The sequence below is a fragment of the Passer domesticus genome, chromosome 1 (assembly GCF_036417665.1).
Source record: "Passer domesticus isolate bPasDom1 chromosome 1, bPasDom1.hap1, whole genome shotgun sequence".
NCBI classification, from domain to species: domain Eukaryota; kingdom Metazoa; phylum Chordata; class Aves; order Passeriformes; family Passeridae; genus Passer; species Passer domesticus.
The window spans coordinates 54,597,378-54,611,359 of NC_087474.1; the positions used below are offsets into that span (position 1 = coordinate 54,597,378).

The 13,982-nt window shown below is 43.6% G+C and overlaps 1 protein-coding gene and 1 long non-coding RNA gene across 2 annotated transcripts in view; one reads left to right on the top strand and one right to left on the bottom strand.

The window, feature by feature from the left end:
* The window catches only part of LOC135294711 (dual specificity calcium/calmodulin-dependent 3',5'-cyclic nucleotide phosphodiesterase 1C-like), a 397,332-nt gene that overhangs the window by 186,086 nt on the left and 197,264 nt on the right, over positions 1-13,982 (top strand).
* LOC135301125 (uncharacterized) lies at positions 6,796-13,674 on the bottom strand. Its single transcript, XR_010362866.1, has 2 exons — positions 13,506-13,674; positions 6,796-10,917 (listed from the first exon to the last, which is right to left on the bottom strand). It is a non-coding gene; the product is annotated as an uncharacterized LOC135301125 (long non-coding RNA).

The window sequence follows — 13,982 nt, forward strand, 5'->3', positions numbered from 1 at the left end:
TAGTTTGAGCTAGTTTGGAACGCCAAGTTTGACACTGTCCCTTGCAACACTGAGGGTTTGTTACATCATGCTGCAGTGCTCTGGTGCAGGGTCTGGGGACTCCATGAGGGGGGCCTTTGGTGGGCCGTGACACCCCCTTTTGCTGTAGATAAGCTTCTCCAGGTGAAGGGCCCCATAGCTGAACTCCTCTGCACATTAGAGATGGGAGTTCACTGCCTCTAACCAGAGGCCTTTCCAACACATACCCAAAGCTGCTCTCCCCTCACCCTTTGGTGCAAGGGTCTCTTCAAAGCCTGGCAGCTGATAGCCCTGGGGCTGCTGTCTCCTCCCAGAAGGTGCAAAGCTTGTGCTTTGTGAATGTTCCCAATCCTGAGTTGTTACTTTATCTTATCTTCATCACCAAACAGTCCAGGGCCTCTCGGAAGGCTCATACTTCATCACCAAACCCCAGGGCCTCAGGGTCTGGTGGTATTCTTTGCAGCTTTAGTAATACAGTTTTAAAAGTCCTTCATGAAAATGTTTAACTCATAAACAATAATATTTCGGTCTCTGACAACCTTTGATGTAGTTATGGTCACAGCCAGCAGGGGCACTATTGGCTCTCAGCTTGGCAGGTCAGGTGCGATGATTCCCTCGTGGCTGCAGGGGTGATGCAGCACGAGCCCAGCTGCCTCTCTCCACATGGATAATGGTCAGTGTATGGGCAGAAGAGACAGAAAAGGCCCTTCCTTATAAACTCAAAGGGGCAGCCAATCCTGGTGCCCCTCCAGATGGCGAAATGGGTTGTAGCAGGAACCTTGGAGCAGCAGCTGGAATGGCAGAGGCAGGCACACCTGGGGTAGCAAATGAAATGTAGCAGAAACTCCTCAGCTGTAGCAGGAGATGGGGTGTCCTGGCAGGCAGGAAGTACAGGGTTACAGTGTAGTGAAAAACAGAGCAGTGGCAGGGCTGGGCAGTGGTAGCTGGATTCCCGAACATAGCTGGGAGAAGTTATTAATGGAAAGACACAACTTGTAGAAATTGTAAGGTAGGTATGTATTTATTCAGCACTGTGAAAAACGCCATTCACTTGTGTTAAAATTTTAGAAGTTTAATAGTAATAAAAATTCAGGCAATAAGAATTTGGACAGTCAAAGTTAGGACAATAAAAGACAATACAAAGCAAAGAATTACATATGTCTGGCTACTTTTTGCACTCTGCCACAAAAGCATGCTTTGCTAACAAAGGATTAACCCTTAAAAGCAACAGCCTGTTGCATATTCATATCTCTCATACATTATTCAAACATTCCTTTCAAACAAAGGGTGTTTTCTGCCTAATTTCTGCTCACTCCCACCCACGCCATCTTATAAATCAATTTCTTGGCTCCTCAACGTCTGGGAGAAGTCTGGATTTTCCCAATAAGGAGGCAATAATTCTTCTCTTGGAATTTTTGTGTCTTGTTGTTGCTATCTCTATGTGAATGATTTCTTGATTATACATTCATTGAGCTAGTTACAAAAAGTATCTTACATCACAAGTTTGAGCTTACCAGTTTAAGGCTAATTTCCCTTTTTCAATAGTTTGCATGCTTTTCCCATCACCTTGGGGTTGGCCTTGGGGTTGGCCTCTGGGAAGGGCCCTGAATCTGGTCCCCTCTGGTGCCTGTTCACCTGTGAGGCTGATTTGTATGTCATTCACACTCTTCCACCATGGCCCCCAACCGGCCCTGGGGAACAATGGCTTGTTTGCAGATCACTTACACCTTCGGCCACAGCCCCCACCTGCCCAGGGAACAATGGCCTGTTTGTGGGTCATATACACCTTTTTCCACAGCCCCTCCCCCACCCCCCACCTTGGAAGCTGAGGCTGATTCTGTGTGTGACTCACTCTCACACACAACAAGACACCTATAAGGTACCTTTTTATTTCAAATCACCTGTTACAATTTCAGATGTTACTGGCCAGCCTGATGTTTTTGGGTATCCCTCAATCCAGCTGTGTTGTCCAAACCCAGATGCTCTTGGGCATATCCTCAATCCAGCAGAATTTTACTTAAGACTGGATGTTCTTGGGAATGTTAATCCCTCAACCTAGCAGGTTTAATCCTGGATGGTCTTGGGCATTCTCATCCCTCAACCCAGAAGAATTTTTAGGGGTCCCTCGCTTTTGTCCTGCTTTCCCAGGGGATTGTGCTAGAAAACTCCTCTGTTCCCTCCGAGGGGTCCAACCCCTCCTTGGCACCCAGTTATTCCATGGAATTCTCTCACTCCTTCTATCTCTTGCTTTGTCTCTTTACTGGCTGTTTTTCTCATTAAAAGATGGAAACACAGCATGGGACTACCTTACTTAGGTAGCAGGTCTGGTATAACCAGCCGTCTCTCATTCACACACACGTTTAACCCCCCCCCCCCCCCCCCAAAAGTATTTAACAATCCTTTTTTCCTTTCCAGGTCTTCATGCACACTACTAGTCTTAGGGGGCCAATTACTGTGGTTTTAGGGAGCCTTTTCCCTTTTCTTTGATTTATTGTCTCTTTTTGTCCACTGTTTGGAACCTGCATCTGCTCGATCACACCAGAAGAAACAGAGGAAGGCTGCCAAACTTGGCAGGGTATGTATTGGAGTTTACCAATATTACTGAACGTCCCATGCCTTGCTCTGCCTGGTCCCAGCTGCTGAACCAAATAGCCGCACCTGTGAGGCTTTCTCCCCAGAGACGCTATTCAATACCTGTGGTCACAGCTGGGCACATGGAGACAAGTCTGGGCCCGTCCCTAGTTCCAGTGCTAGCGGACTGGAACTTGCTGTTGATGCAGGATCACTCCTCAGGCCTTCCTGAGCTGGAGAAACCTTTAAAGTGAGGTGAAGAAGGAGTGGGTCCTGATGGAGAGTTTTTAATCCAGAGTTTTTGTTTCAGGCTGCCTCTGAATCCTTCAACAACTCCAACAGAACCCCGACTGCATGGTCTACTTGCCCTTTTATCTGGGGAGAGGGGCAGGGGAGGGAACACAGGGACCGCCAACCAGGTACAGGCAGAGGGGGGGTCTCAGGTGAGAAGGACACCTGGGTGAGCCAATGCCCCCCCAGTGGGTGGAGAGCATCCTTTGAACCTGCCAATCACTTGATGCTCCCCTTGGAATTTCTGGGTTGATGGACAATGCCCAGCAGAGGTCAAGGGTGGGGAAAGGAGAGGTGATTGACACCCCACCTGGGGAAGGAAATTCAGGGAGAAACCAGGGGAACTGAGGCAAGCCATGACATCACACCACAACAGGTGTGCCTTCCTCACTCGGAATCCTCTGAGGTCCCTGCAGTGAGGTGTTAATTCCCAGGTTTCAGAACCAAATTGTGAAAAACGCCAATCACTTGTTTTAAAATTTTAAAAGTTTAACAGTAATAAAATTATTATAAAAATAGTATTACAAATCAAAGCAATAATGTTATGAATAGAAAGTTATATTTTTTTTAAGTTTCAGAGTTAAAAAAAACAAGTCAGACCAGTCAGACTCCTTTGGTTTCGCTGCCAAAGAAAAAGTTTTTAATTACCTGTTAATGGCCGATGATTAACTATTGTTTCCCTGATGCTGGCCGCTTGCCAAGAAGACACCAAGAGAAACCCTCCAGGGTAAAGAGAATGGGCAGTGACACCAGAGCCAACATGCAAATGAGAAATGCAGTGCACCCTGGGTTTTTACAGTTTTACAGTTTTTACAAGAAAAACCCCTAAAATCATGAGCCAACAAGTGACTTAAGTGACGTCTAAGGATGGGAGCATAGTCCCGTACCTGCTTGGACCTTTTTGTTTCTCACCGTAACCTGAAAAGATACTGATTAAAGAGACCCCCCGGGTTTTTGAATAAACAAGCTAGGACTCTACGACTCTCCCGTGAGGACAGAGTCCCCAGCTCTGTCTGCAGACCAGTGGACAAAGCTGCATCATCCTCCTTCTTCGTGCCACACCTGGGAGCAAGGGCGGTGTGGGCGCAACCCGTCGATTTCTCCCCACCTGAGCTGATTCTTCTTAATAAAGGCATTAAAAAAGGAGAAAGATCTCCTGCCCATTTATGTCAAATAAGAATTTGGACAATCAGAGTTAGAACAACAAAGGACAATCAAAAAGCAAAGAATTACGAATATTTTGGATGCTTTTCTCAAAAAAGCATGTCCAGTAACAAAGGGTTAACCCTTAAAAGCAATAACCTGTTGCATATTCATATATCTTATACATTATGCAAACATTCTTTTCAAACTAGGGATTTTTCTGTTTATTGTCAACTTCCCTCCCTTCATCTTATAAATCATGGTTTGGCTTCGTGGAGTCTCAAAGGAGGTAGAAGGAACCTGGTTCTTCCCAATAAAGAGGCAATAATTCTTCTCTTTGGGATTTTAGTGTCTTGTTGCTGCTGTCTCTGTGTGAAGAATTTCTTGATTATCTTATCCATTCCTTGAGCTAGTTAGAAAAGTATCTTACATCACATAGTTTCTACTTTAATATTATGTTGCAGCCTAAAAATACTTTAAAGGATTAATATAGCATAGTTCTCTAACATAACACATATAATATTCATTTTAATATTTGCGAAAAGCAAATCATATAATATGCATTTTTCACAAATATCTTACATTTTGCTAAGGTCTATAGTACAACATGTTCATCACACCACTATTTCTATAGGTGATACAAAGATATCATATTCATTACTCTAATATTTCTATAAGTGATTGCATACTTAAACTGATAGGTTATGTTTTATTAACAAGCAGCTAAAAGGAGTTATAATTTGTACCATATCTAAATACTTATGATCAACAACAACATGCAAAAACTAATACATAAATGTGAAAGCCACTATCATACGGTCATTTTTAACATGTTACTGCATCTGATTCACTGCTGTTAAAGCAGTATATAAATCCTTTCATGCACAGTGTCTTGGGGAGATTTTATGATGATATTTTATTCCTAAATCATCTGCTTTATGCCCAGAAATACCTGCTATAGCTTTAAGATGGACCCAGGGGGTGGGGAGCCTTGGGCTCCTGCAGGGCATCTGTTCAAACTGTTATAGGTAAAAATTGATCCAGCCAATTTTAATAAAAATAAAAACATAAAATTTATTCTTGACCAATATACAGTCCCGACCACCAACAATCAAAGGCAGCACCGACCCCAGGATTAGAGCTGGGCGAACTCAGATCTGGCCTCTATGGCACTGAATCCCCCCTGTTCACCAATGCCGCTTGGCAGAGTCCGCGTTTTATACTCTTTTTCTTGCCTGCGGCAGAGTCCCTTTGTCCTTCCTTGGAATTTTTCATATTCATGCTGTGTCTATTCTCTGTCCTGTGCTGGACAAAGCCTTGTCGGGGAACTGATGTGTATCTGCTCCTCGGTTCCCGGAATGCTGCATTCAGGTGTATGTCCTTGATGGTTCTGTCCATCTGAGATGAACATCTTCATGGGCCATCATCGCTGGGCGTTCTCTCGTTCATACCAGTGAGAATGCCCATCTCCTGTGCAGGCTAGGTTCACTTTGTATGTTAATGACAGTCCTCGGCTGCCAGCTGTGGTTTTCCTCACTGTCCTGGATTAGGGCAAATCTGGGAGAAAACCCCCAAAGGGGACCTCCCCAGAAAGCAAACCCACACGGCCCCTTCCCCCCACGGGTTCAGGAAGGATTCCTCGGAGAGAAGTGGAAAGAACCTGTTTATTTAACAGGCAAAACACCACCAGCACACAAAATGAACAATACCAGATGGCAACACCGATCTGAAAAGGATGACAAATTCAGAAAGTCTTTCCCGGGAGTCGTCGCTCTGTTGTCACTCCCTCCAGCGCTGGGCATAGCTGCTGCAGCCACAAGATGAAAACTCTCAGTGTTTCCCAGGTCCCAATCCAGAGCAGGTTTGAATGGTTCCAAAATGGGAAAGGAAAAAAACAGTCCAGGGAAAAATGTGGACCACTTAGCTAAATTAACTAACAGAAGCAAAAAGCAAAAGCAAAGTAGGAGCACAGCAGAAGCAAGAGCAAAGCAAGCAGCAAAAAACAAAGTAAAAAGCAAAAGCCGCACTATGTGCTGCCCCATCTCTCTGTCCCGCCAGGCTGATAACAAACCAAAACTAACCTTGCTCTTCAGAGCCAGTCTTGAAGGCACAGAACATAATATCCAGCATTAACAGAACACACGATTGGGGATACAAGCATCATACCCTCACCCTAGGACAGTCACCCTGTGAAGCAATCCGCTTCTCCCTTGCTTGTGTGATTTTAAGGCTTTATATTATATTATTCTAACAATCATATCCTACCAGCACAAATGACCACCAGATCCATAACAAAACCATCCCTCTCCAGCATGCTCAAGTTGCCCAGGATATTACATTGTTCCTTTTGTTGGATTAGTTTTTCTTGAGAGCTTGAAGCAAGAAGCTTTCCTTTTTTTCTTTCCCCTAGCCTGGAGGCTGTAGGGGCTATATCAGGAATCCTCTTGGCTTTTTTTTTTTTTTTTTTTTTTTTTTTTTTGTCTGTCCAGGGAACCGGGGGGGCTGTCATGAATCTGAGACCTCAGAGAAGCTGAACCATTGTGAGAAAGAACATGAAAACCCACCACTTTCACTAGCTTTGAGGAGGAGACTAACGCCAAAAAGGTTCCCATCTATCCTGTCTGAGGGGCTGCACGAACTCCTGTTCCTCCCCTTCCCTAAGACAAATGGGGCAGCTGCCATCTTTGCCTCCTGGCCACGTGGTCTGGGGGATGAGGTGGGGTTAAGGTTTTGAAATTTCAATATCTGGCATTTATTCAATCCTCTTCTGTGCTTTGTGGGCACTTTTTTTTTTTTTTGTTAATAAACAGCTTGATTTTTGTGAGAAACAACTGCTCACTTTTAAAATTTTAAAGGTTAATTAAACCTTAACAAAAAATTACAACAAAGGACAGAATATGGAAAAATTACAGTCCTGGGAGCCATCTCCATGACTACCAGCCACGTGGTTCATTCACAAAAATGGCTGCTCACCCTTTTATACCTTTGGTGTTGCATCAGGTAACTCTAGTCCCTCCTAAACCCTGTCACTTAACTCTTCGTTGCCGTCCATTGGTGGTGGAGATTGTTCTCTTGCAACTTGATTGGAGGTCAGGTGTTCCTATGCCATGCTTCTTAGTAACAAGCCTGCCCTCCCACCTGCCCTGATCACTAAGGCTATTATACGGGGAGGGGAAAGAGGACCATGGGGGTCATATTACAATAACATCACTGCACATCTTAACATACACATAATACCTATCTCTTAATTGTGAGAGTCAACTATTACATTACTTATCTGTATCAGGTTGGGTTTTTTTAATTTTAACTCATTGGTATTAATTTCCCTCATTGTCAAATGGAATTATCAAAGCCCTTCTATTTAGAGGAAATGCTCATTCCAGTGCATTCTGTCCTAAAATTTGTCTCTAAACTGAGACACACAGTTAAGAAAATGTCTCTCCAAAGTTAAAATGAGTCACATTTCCTTGTGAATTTCTATCTTTTAAATGACTACATATAAGCAGCATGAAATTCCAGTTGCTACATCTTGTATTAGGTCTTGTTTTCTACTGTGCAATTATCTTCTGTAGCTTGGAAAATTAAGAAGAGACCAATATTTGATTTTGTCAACATATAGATATGAGCTGGAAACACATTTAAACATAAAAGACATAAAAGAAGGAATGTGGTTATTTCAATGGTTTCACGTTTACCTTTCCTGCAGTAATAATCCATTGCAACCCAGATGTAAAGCAAAAAAAAAAAAAAAAAATCTAACAAAATCAGCCCTCTCTTTACATCTCAAATACATGTGATGCATGATCTTTTAATAATTTAGAAGTGTTCTGATGGTCTTGATTTTTTTTGCATAATTATTTTACTATCTCTTTTCTGAAAGCGATTGTAGTATATATTTGTTGCAGTAATACACTGAGTTAGCAGTGTACAAGTAATTTTGTGTCCTGACTGGTTATACTACTGCAGTGTTTAAAATACAGATTTTAAAATCCCTTCTCACTGACATTTTGTCTGTTTGTCTATTAAAGACAGCAGAGGTCCAAGTTTGAATTACATTTGAAAATACAGTGGAATTGTAGTCGTTTATCCCTTTTTTACAAGGGAAAAATGTAATTGGAGATATGGAAGTGATTAGCTTCTTGGTCCACTCTTAATGCAACCAATCTGACACATCATCTTCTTTGCTCAAATATGCAAGTTCACTACTACAAAAGCTATGATCATTATATATTTTAACAGCTTTGCAAGGCTGTGAATTGATGCCCAGGAATATTCATATGAACTTCTCAGAGATGTATGATATGGATGTTTGCTACAGATGTCAGTAGAAGTCTGTAACTCTCCTCCTAAATCTGCATTTTAATCTGCTAGATCCCTGTGATAAGCAGTGGTGCCGTATCAATAAGAATTTACAGTGGTAAATAATGAACTCTAAAGGAGGCTCTATAACAACTTTTTAGGCTGCTTTAACTTCTGCATGCTAGTCCTTGCAAGCACTACCCAAGCAAGCATTTTGATAATGCTGAACTGGCACCTACCAGACAGAGCATAGAAACAAAAAAACCTTGGGGTGCTGTTCTGCAAATATCACCTAGAAGTTTGTGCAAGCTCTTTATGTTAGACAACACAAGAGAAAATGCTGCTTTTGTTGCCAGACTAGTGCCTGGCTGATTCAAGTGTTCACAAGTGGGTGGCAGTGCTTCAGCTGAAAATTTCACATGCCCAAGATGTAATGATTTCTCCTAGACTTGTTTTAATAGGAGAGATTAAGTGTTATTTTGAGTCTGGAGATCTGGAAATCTGCATTAAGATGCATAAGACTGTGGTGGTTCTTATGGGATATTAATGACTATGCTGGATCTTGTGACAGCTGATACCATAGCACAAGCTGACTGAGACATCCAGGGCAGAATGAATATGCTGATCTGTAAAAAACCCAGTTATTAGGGAAGCCTCCCTGCCCTTGGTCCAGGGTCTGCATTGACAGGTAAAGTTGGTCTGGAATCTTGGAGCAGTCCAGTTGGCTTTGTCTAGCACTTGGGGTCTTGAAGTAGCAATGTTAATGACAAATCAGGGTAGCAGGCAGCAGGTGAGGCAGAGACCCGCTGTCTCATACCAGACATTGCTATTTCTATACAGCTATGCTGTACCAGGAAGTGGGGCATATTGTCTGTTACCAAGGCCATAAGACCAAAGAACCAGAAAGGCAGATTCAGTTACTTCAAGGTCAGACTGTTTTCCAGCTCAAGGCTTGCATGCGCTCTTAATTTCTGTTACCTTTCAAAATACTTCCAGTTTTTAACTTGAGGTTTGTAACACACCTGCTTACCTTAATGGTTGCTTTTCTTATGTCAGCTGCAAAGTTCATCTTTACAAGGACAGTTTGTTTTGCTTTTCTTATCAGCTTTGGTTCTGCTTTGTGGTTTTAAATCTCATTGGCAGCTAATCTTTCCCTATTTTTGATTTGGTTATGGGCAATGTAAAGTCTTGCTCCTGCCAGCTTCTGGCTACTTGACATACAGCATAGAGGTGATACTGCAGTGCTCCAAATGTGAAAATAATTCAGTCATAACACCACGTGTTGGGAGTCAGCCCATGAGTCACCAGCATGTGGCTATACCAATGTATGCAGCATGAGTAAAAACCAGGGAGCTTGAAGCCACCATGCTGCTAAAGTATGACCTCATTGTCATTACTGAAATTTGGTGGGATGAATCCTGTGACTGGAGCATGGCTGCAGGATGTTTAGAAGGGACTGGAGAGGAAGGACGGTGTCCTGGTTTAGGGCAAGTTTGGGAGATAACCCCCAAAGGGGCTTCTCTACAAAAGCAGATTCAATTGGCCCTCCCCCCCTCAACTGGTTCGGGAGAAAATATCTCCTTGGAGAAAAAAAGTGGGAAAAAACCCTGTTTATTAAACAATAGAACCCAAACAATATTAAACAATAAAACTTCTTGCTGCCCCAAGAAAAAAAATGGCAAACTCAGAACAGTCCCCTCCCCAGGTTGCAGCTCGGCTCACTCAGTCTCTGATCAGTCCCTCCGGCGCTGGAAACGCCGCGGCCCAGGCCCGGCCAGGAGGCCACAGGTGGAGCGGCCGATGCTCTTCTGGGTGTTCAGTCTAGAACAGGCTTGAACAGGTCCAAGAAAAAAAAGAAAATCACAGTCCAAGGAACTTCTTTGCCTCAGCTAGCTAAAACTAACTAAAAGCAAAAAAAGGGGAAAAAAAAGCTCTGTCCTGCTGTCTGTCCATCCGCAGATAACACATTCCAGGAGCAGGAATGTGGAGGAGTGAGTGCAGTCTGAAAACAAATTGCGCACTTCTTCCCTCCCCTCTTCACTCTCTGGAAGAGAGTCTTAAAGGTGTAAAACTTATTTTTCAGTATAAACAAAACAAGACGATTTGGGATAAAGCATCATATAGTCAACCCAGGACAGAGGGGCAAAGGGATTACCATCTATATCAAGAAATGGATGGAATGTAAAGAGCTCTCTCTGGGGAACAGCCATGATGTGGTCTAAAGCATATGGGTAAAAATCAGAGACTGAGTCAACAAAGGGAACGTGGTTGGTATCCACTACAGCTCACCTCATCACAGGAATCCTATTGATGGAGCCTTCTTGCTCCAGCTACAGGAGGCATCATACCTGCAGGGTGTCATCCTTCTGGGGCACTTCAACCACTCTGGCATCTAGTACAACAGGAGATTCCTGAAATGCATGGAGAGTAACTTCTTACGTCAGATAATAACCAGTCCTGCCAGACAGATTGTGATACTGTACCTGATGGCCATCAATGCAAGTGAGTTATTGGGGGTGTCAAGATTGGAGTCACTAGACTACAGTGATCATGTACTTGTGGACTTGCAGTCTTGATATTGCCTTTTTTCCAGACCTGGAAAATGAAACTCAAGATAATTTTAATAAGGAGGTAATATAAGAGTGAATCTTTATTTGAAGACCTTCAGTGACATTTATGGAAAGATGTCCACAAAAGCCTACCCCCCACCAGGGTGAATACATTTTCATAGGCTTTAGGAAATTAGCATAATTGATAAAAAGGAGGAGGACAAGTGGTGGTGCAATTCCCCCCAGGTGAAGTCCCTTCTCTGGAGTCCCTCCTTCGGCACTAGCTGTGCTCTATGAAATGTATCTCGAAGAGTTGTTCTCAGCCTTGGTTCTCAGGAAAAACCAAGAGAGCACTGGGGCCCTGCACCTCCCAGGGCTTGGAGCTTTCGAATTTGTTTTGTCTGTTTGCTTAAGGAAAGGCCATAGTAAAGTATTGGGAAATCTAGCCACTAATACAATAGGCTACAGAGCAACAAATATATGTGCAAAGAATACAGAGAACATATGAAAGAAAAAACTCAAACCAGCATCACTGAGGGGTATGGGTCAGGCAAAGAGTTAAGTCAGGACCCTGGAATTTAGGAAAGCAAACTTACAGTTCTTCAAGGAGTTAGTCAATACGACCACCTGGGAAACCACCCTCAACGAAAAGGGAGCAGAACAGAGTTGGCAGATCTTTCAAGGATGCCTTTCATAGAACTCAAGTGCTTTTCATCACTAGGTGTAAAAAGTAGGGGAAGGAAGGCAAGAGACCAGGACCTGCTAGTCAAACTAAACAGCAAGAAGTATAAACACAGGCAGGGAAAGCAAGGACAGGTATCCTGGCAAGAGTACAGGGATACAGCCCACTTTTGTAAGGATGAGGTGAGGAAGGCCAAAGGTGAAGCTGGACCTGAACTTGCCCAGGCAAAGAATAACAAGAAGAGCTTCTACAGGTACAAAAGCCAGAAAAGAAAGGTAAAATAAGGTAAGCAAGGTTGGCAAACTGGTAACGGTGGACAAAGTGAAGGCTGAGGCATTAAAAAAACTTTATTGACTCAGACTTCAATGGCAACCTCTCCTCCCACTTCTCTTGTGTGGATGAACTAATAGATGGGGACTAGGGACAGAAAACATTTCCCGCTGTAAGTGAAGATCACGTTCATGACCACCTGAGGAACCTGATCCTACTTAAGTCCATGGGACCTAGTGAGGTGCATTGCAAAACTGTCTGATGTAGTTGCCAAGCCAACTCTCCATGATATTCAAGAAGTTGTGGCAGTCAGGTGACTGGAAAAGAGATACATTGTACCCATCTAAAAAAAAAGGGTAGAAAGGAGGATCCTGGGAACTCCCAACCTGTCAATTTCACCTCTGTGCTTTGGAACATCATGGAACAGATCCTCCTAGAAGCCATACCAAGGCACATGAAAGGGAGTTGAGTTGACAACCAGCACAGTTTCACCAAAGTAAAATCCTGCCTGATCTAGAAACCTTAGTGACCTTCTATGATTGAATGATTACATCAGTGCAAGTGAAGGGATCTAATCTGGATTTAGGAAAAATCTATCCGGATTTATTTAAGGCCTTTGATACGGTTCCCCACAACATCCTCTCTCTAAACTGGAGAGAGATGGATTTGAGGGGAGGACTGCTCACTGGAGGAGGAATTGGTTTGACAGTGACATCCACAGGTTAATCAACAGCTTGGGGACCCAATATAGGCCCCTGAAGAGGTGTCCATACGGGGGCCAGTTCTACTTAATGTCTTTATCAGAATCAGAGACAAAGGGATTGAGTGCACTCTCAGTAAATTTGCAAGTGACACCAGACCAAGTGGTTGGTTCATCTAAAGTACCTGAGGTACCTGAAAAAGTTTTAGAAATGGGCCCATGGGAAACTTATGAGATTCAACAAGTTCAAATGCCAGGTTCTGCACCTGGCTTGGGGCAACTCCCAGTACCATACCAGCTGGTACTGGAGGATGAAGAAATTGAGACCAGAGAAGAAGAAATTGCAGAGAAGGACTTGGTGTGTAGCAGGCCCAGGGCCTGCAAGGCCTCCTTGGCGGTCAGAAGCCCAAGCTAGGAAATGCCAAGTCATGATGACTGGGCCTTAGAAGCCCCTCTCTTCTGCCTTTAGGACCCTGCTTATCCCTCTGTAAGCCTATAGGTCACTTTCCCTTGACCCTTACTATTGGACAATTTCCAAAACCCCTGTAGGGTATATAAACCCCTACTTCTGCCTAGTTCAGGAGAAGAGCCGTCACTGAGAACCTTTGTAGAAGACACCAATAAAGAATTCTTCAGAACCTCACACAGCACTTCTCCTCTCTCTCCCAGCGTCTGTTGTGGCACCTAAAGAGCTGAAATCACTAAGAGCTTGTATCACTTGAGCTTGTTCAGGTTGCCTGCGGCTAGCAGCTGCTTGGGAACTCGGACATGCTGTGCTGAGCACCACTGAGCTATCCTGGCCAAGGCAGCCCACCAGGCATACCCCGGCTGGAAGCCGCTCAGTATTGGTGGATATGAGCCAAAACATGAGCCAACAGAGTGTGCTCAACAGCCCAGAAAACTGTGTCCTGGTCTGAATCAAAAGACCAAGGCCAAAAGGGAGATGATTCCATTCCCTTACTCCAATCTCATAAGACCTCACCTGGAATATTGTGTCCAGTACTAGAGTTCTCAAACACAATAAATAATGGAGCAGGTCCAGAGGAGGGCCTGAACTATGATCAGAGGGGGGGAACAGCTCTCCTATGAGGAAAGGCTAAAATAATTGGAGCTGTTCAGCCTGGAGAAAGGAAGGTTCCAGAGACCTTCATTGTGACCTTACAGTATTTAAAGGGGGCTTATAAGAAAGACAGGGACACACTTTTCAATAGAGCCTCTTGTTATAGGACAAGGGTAATGGTTTTAAGCTGAAGGGGGTCAATTCAGATTAGCTGGAAGGAAGAAAAATTTAATACTATGCAAATGGTGAAACACTGAAACACCTAGAGAGATAGTAGATGCCTCATCCCTAGAAACATTTAAGGTCAGGCTGGACTGGATTCTGAGCAGACTGATTTAGTTGAAGATGTTCCTGGGGCTGCACTAGATGACCGTTAAAAAGTCTCTTACAACTCACACT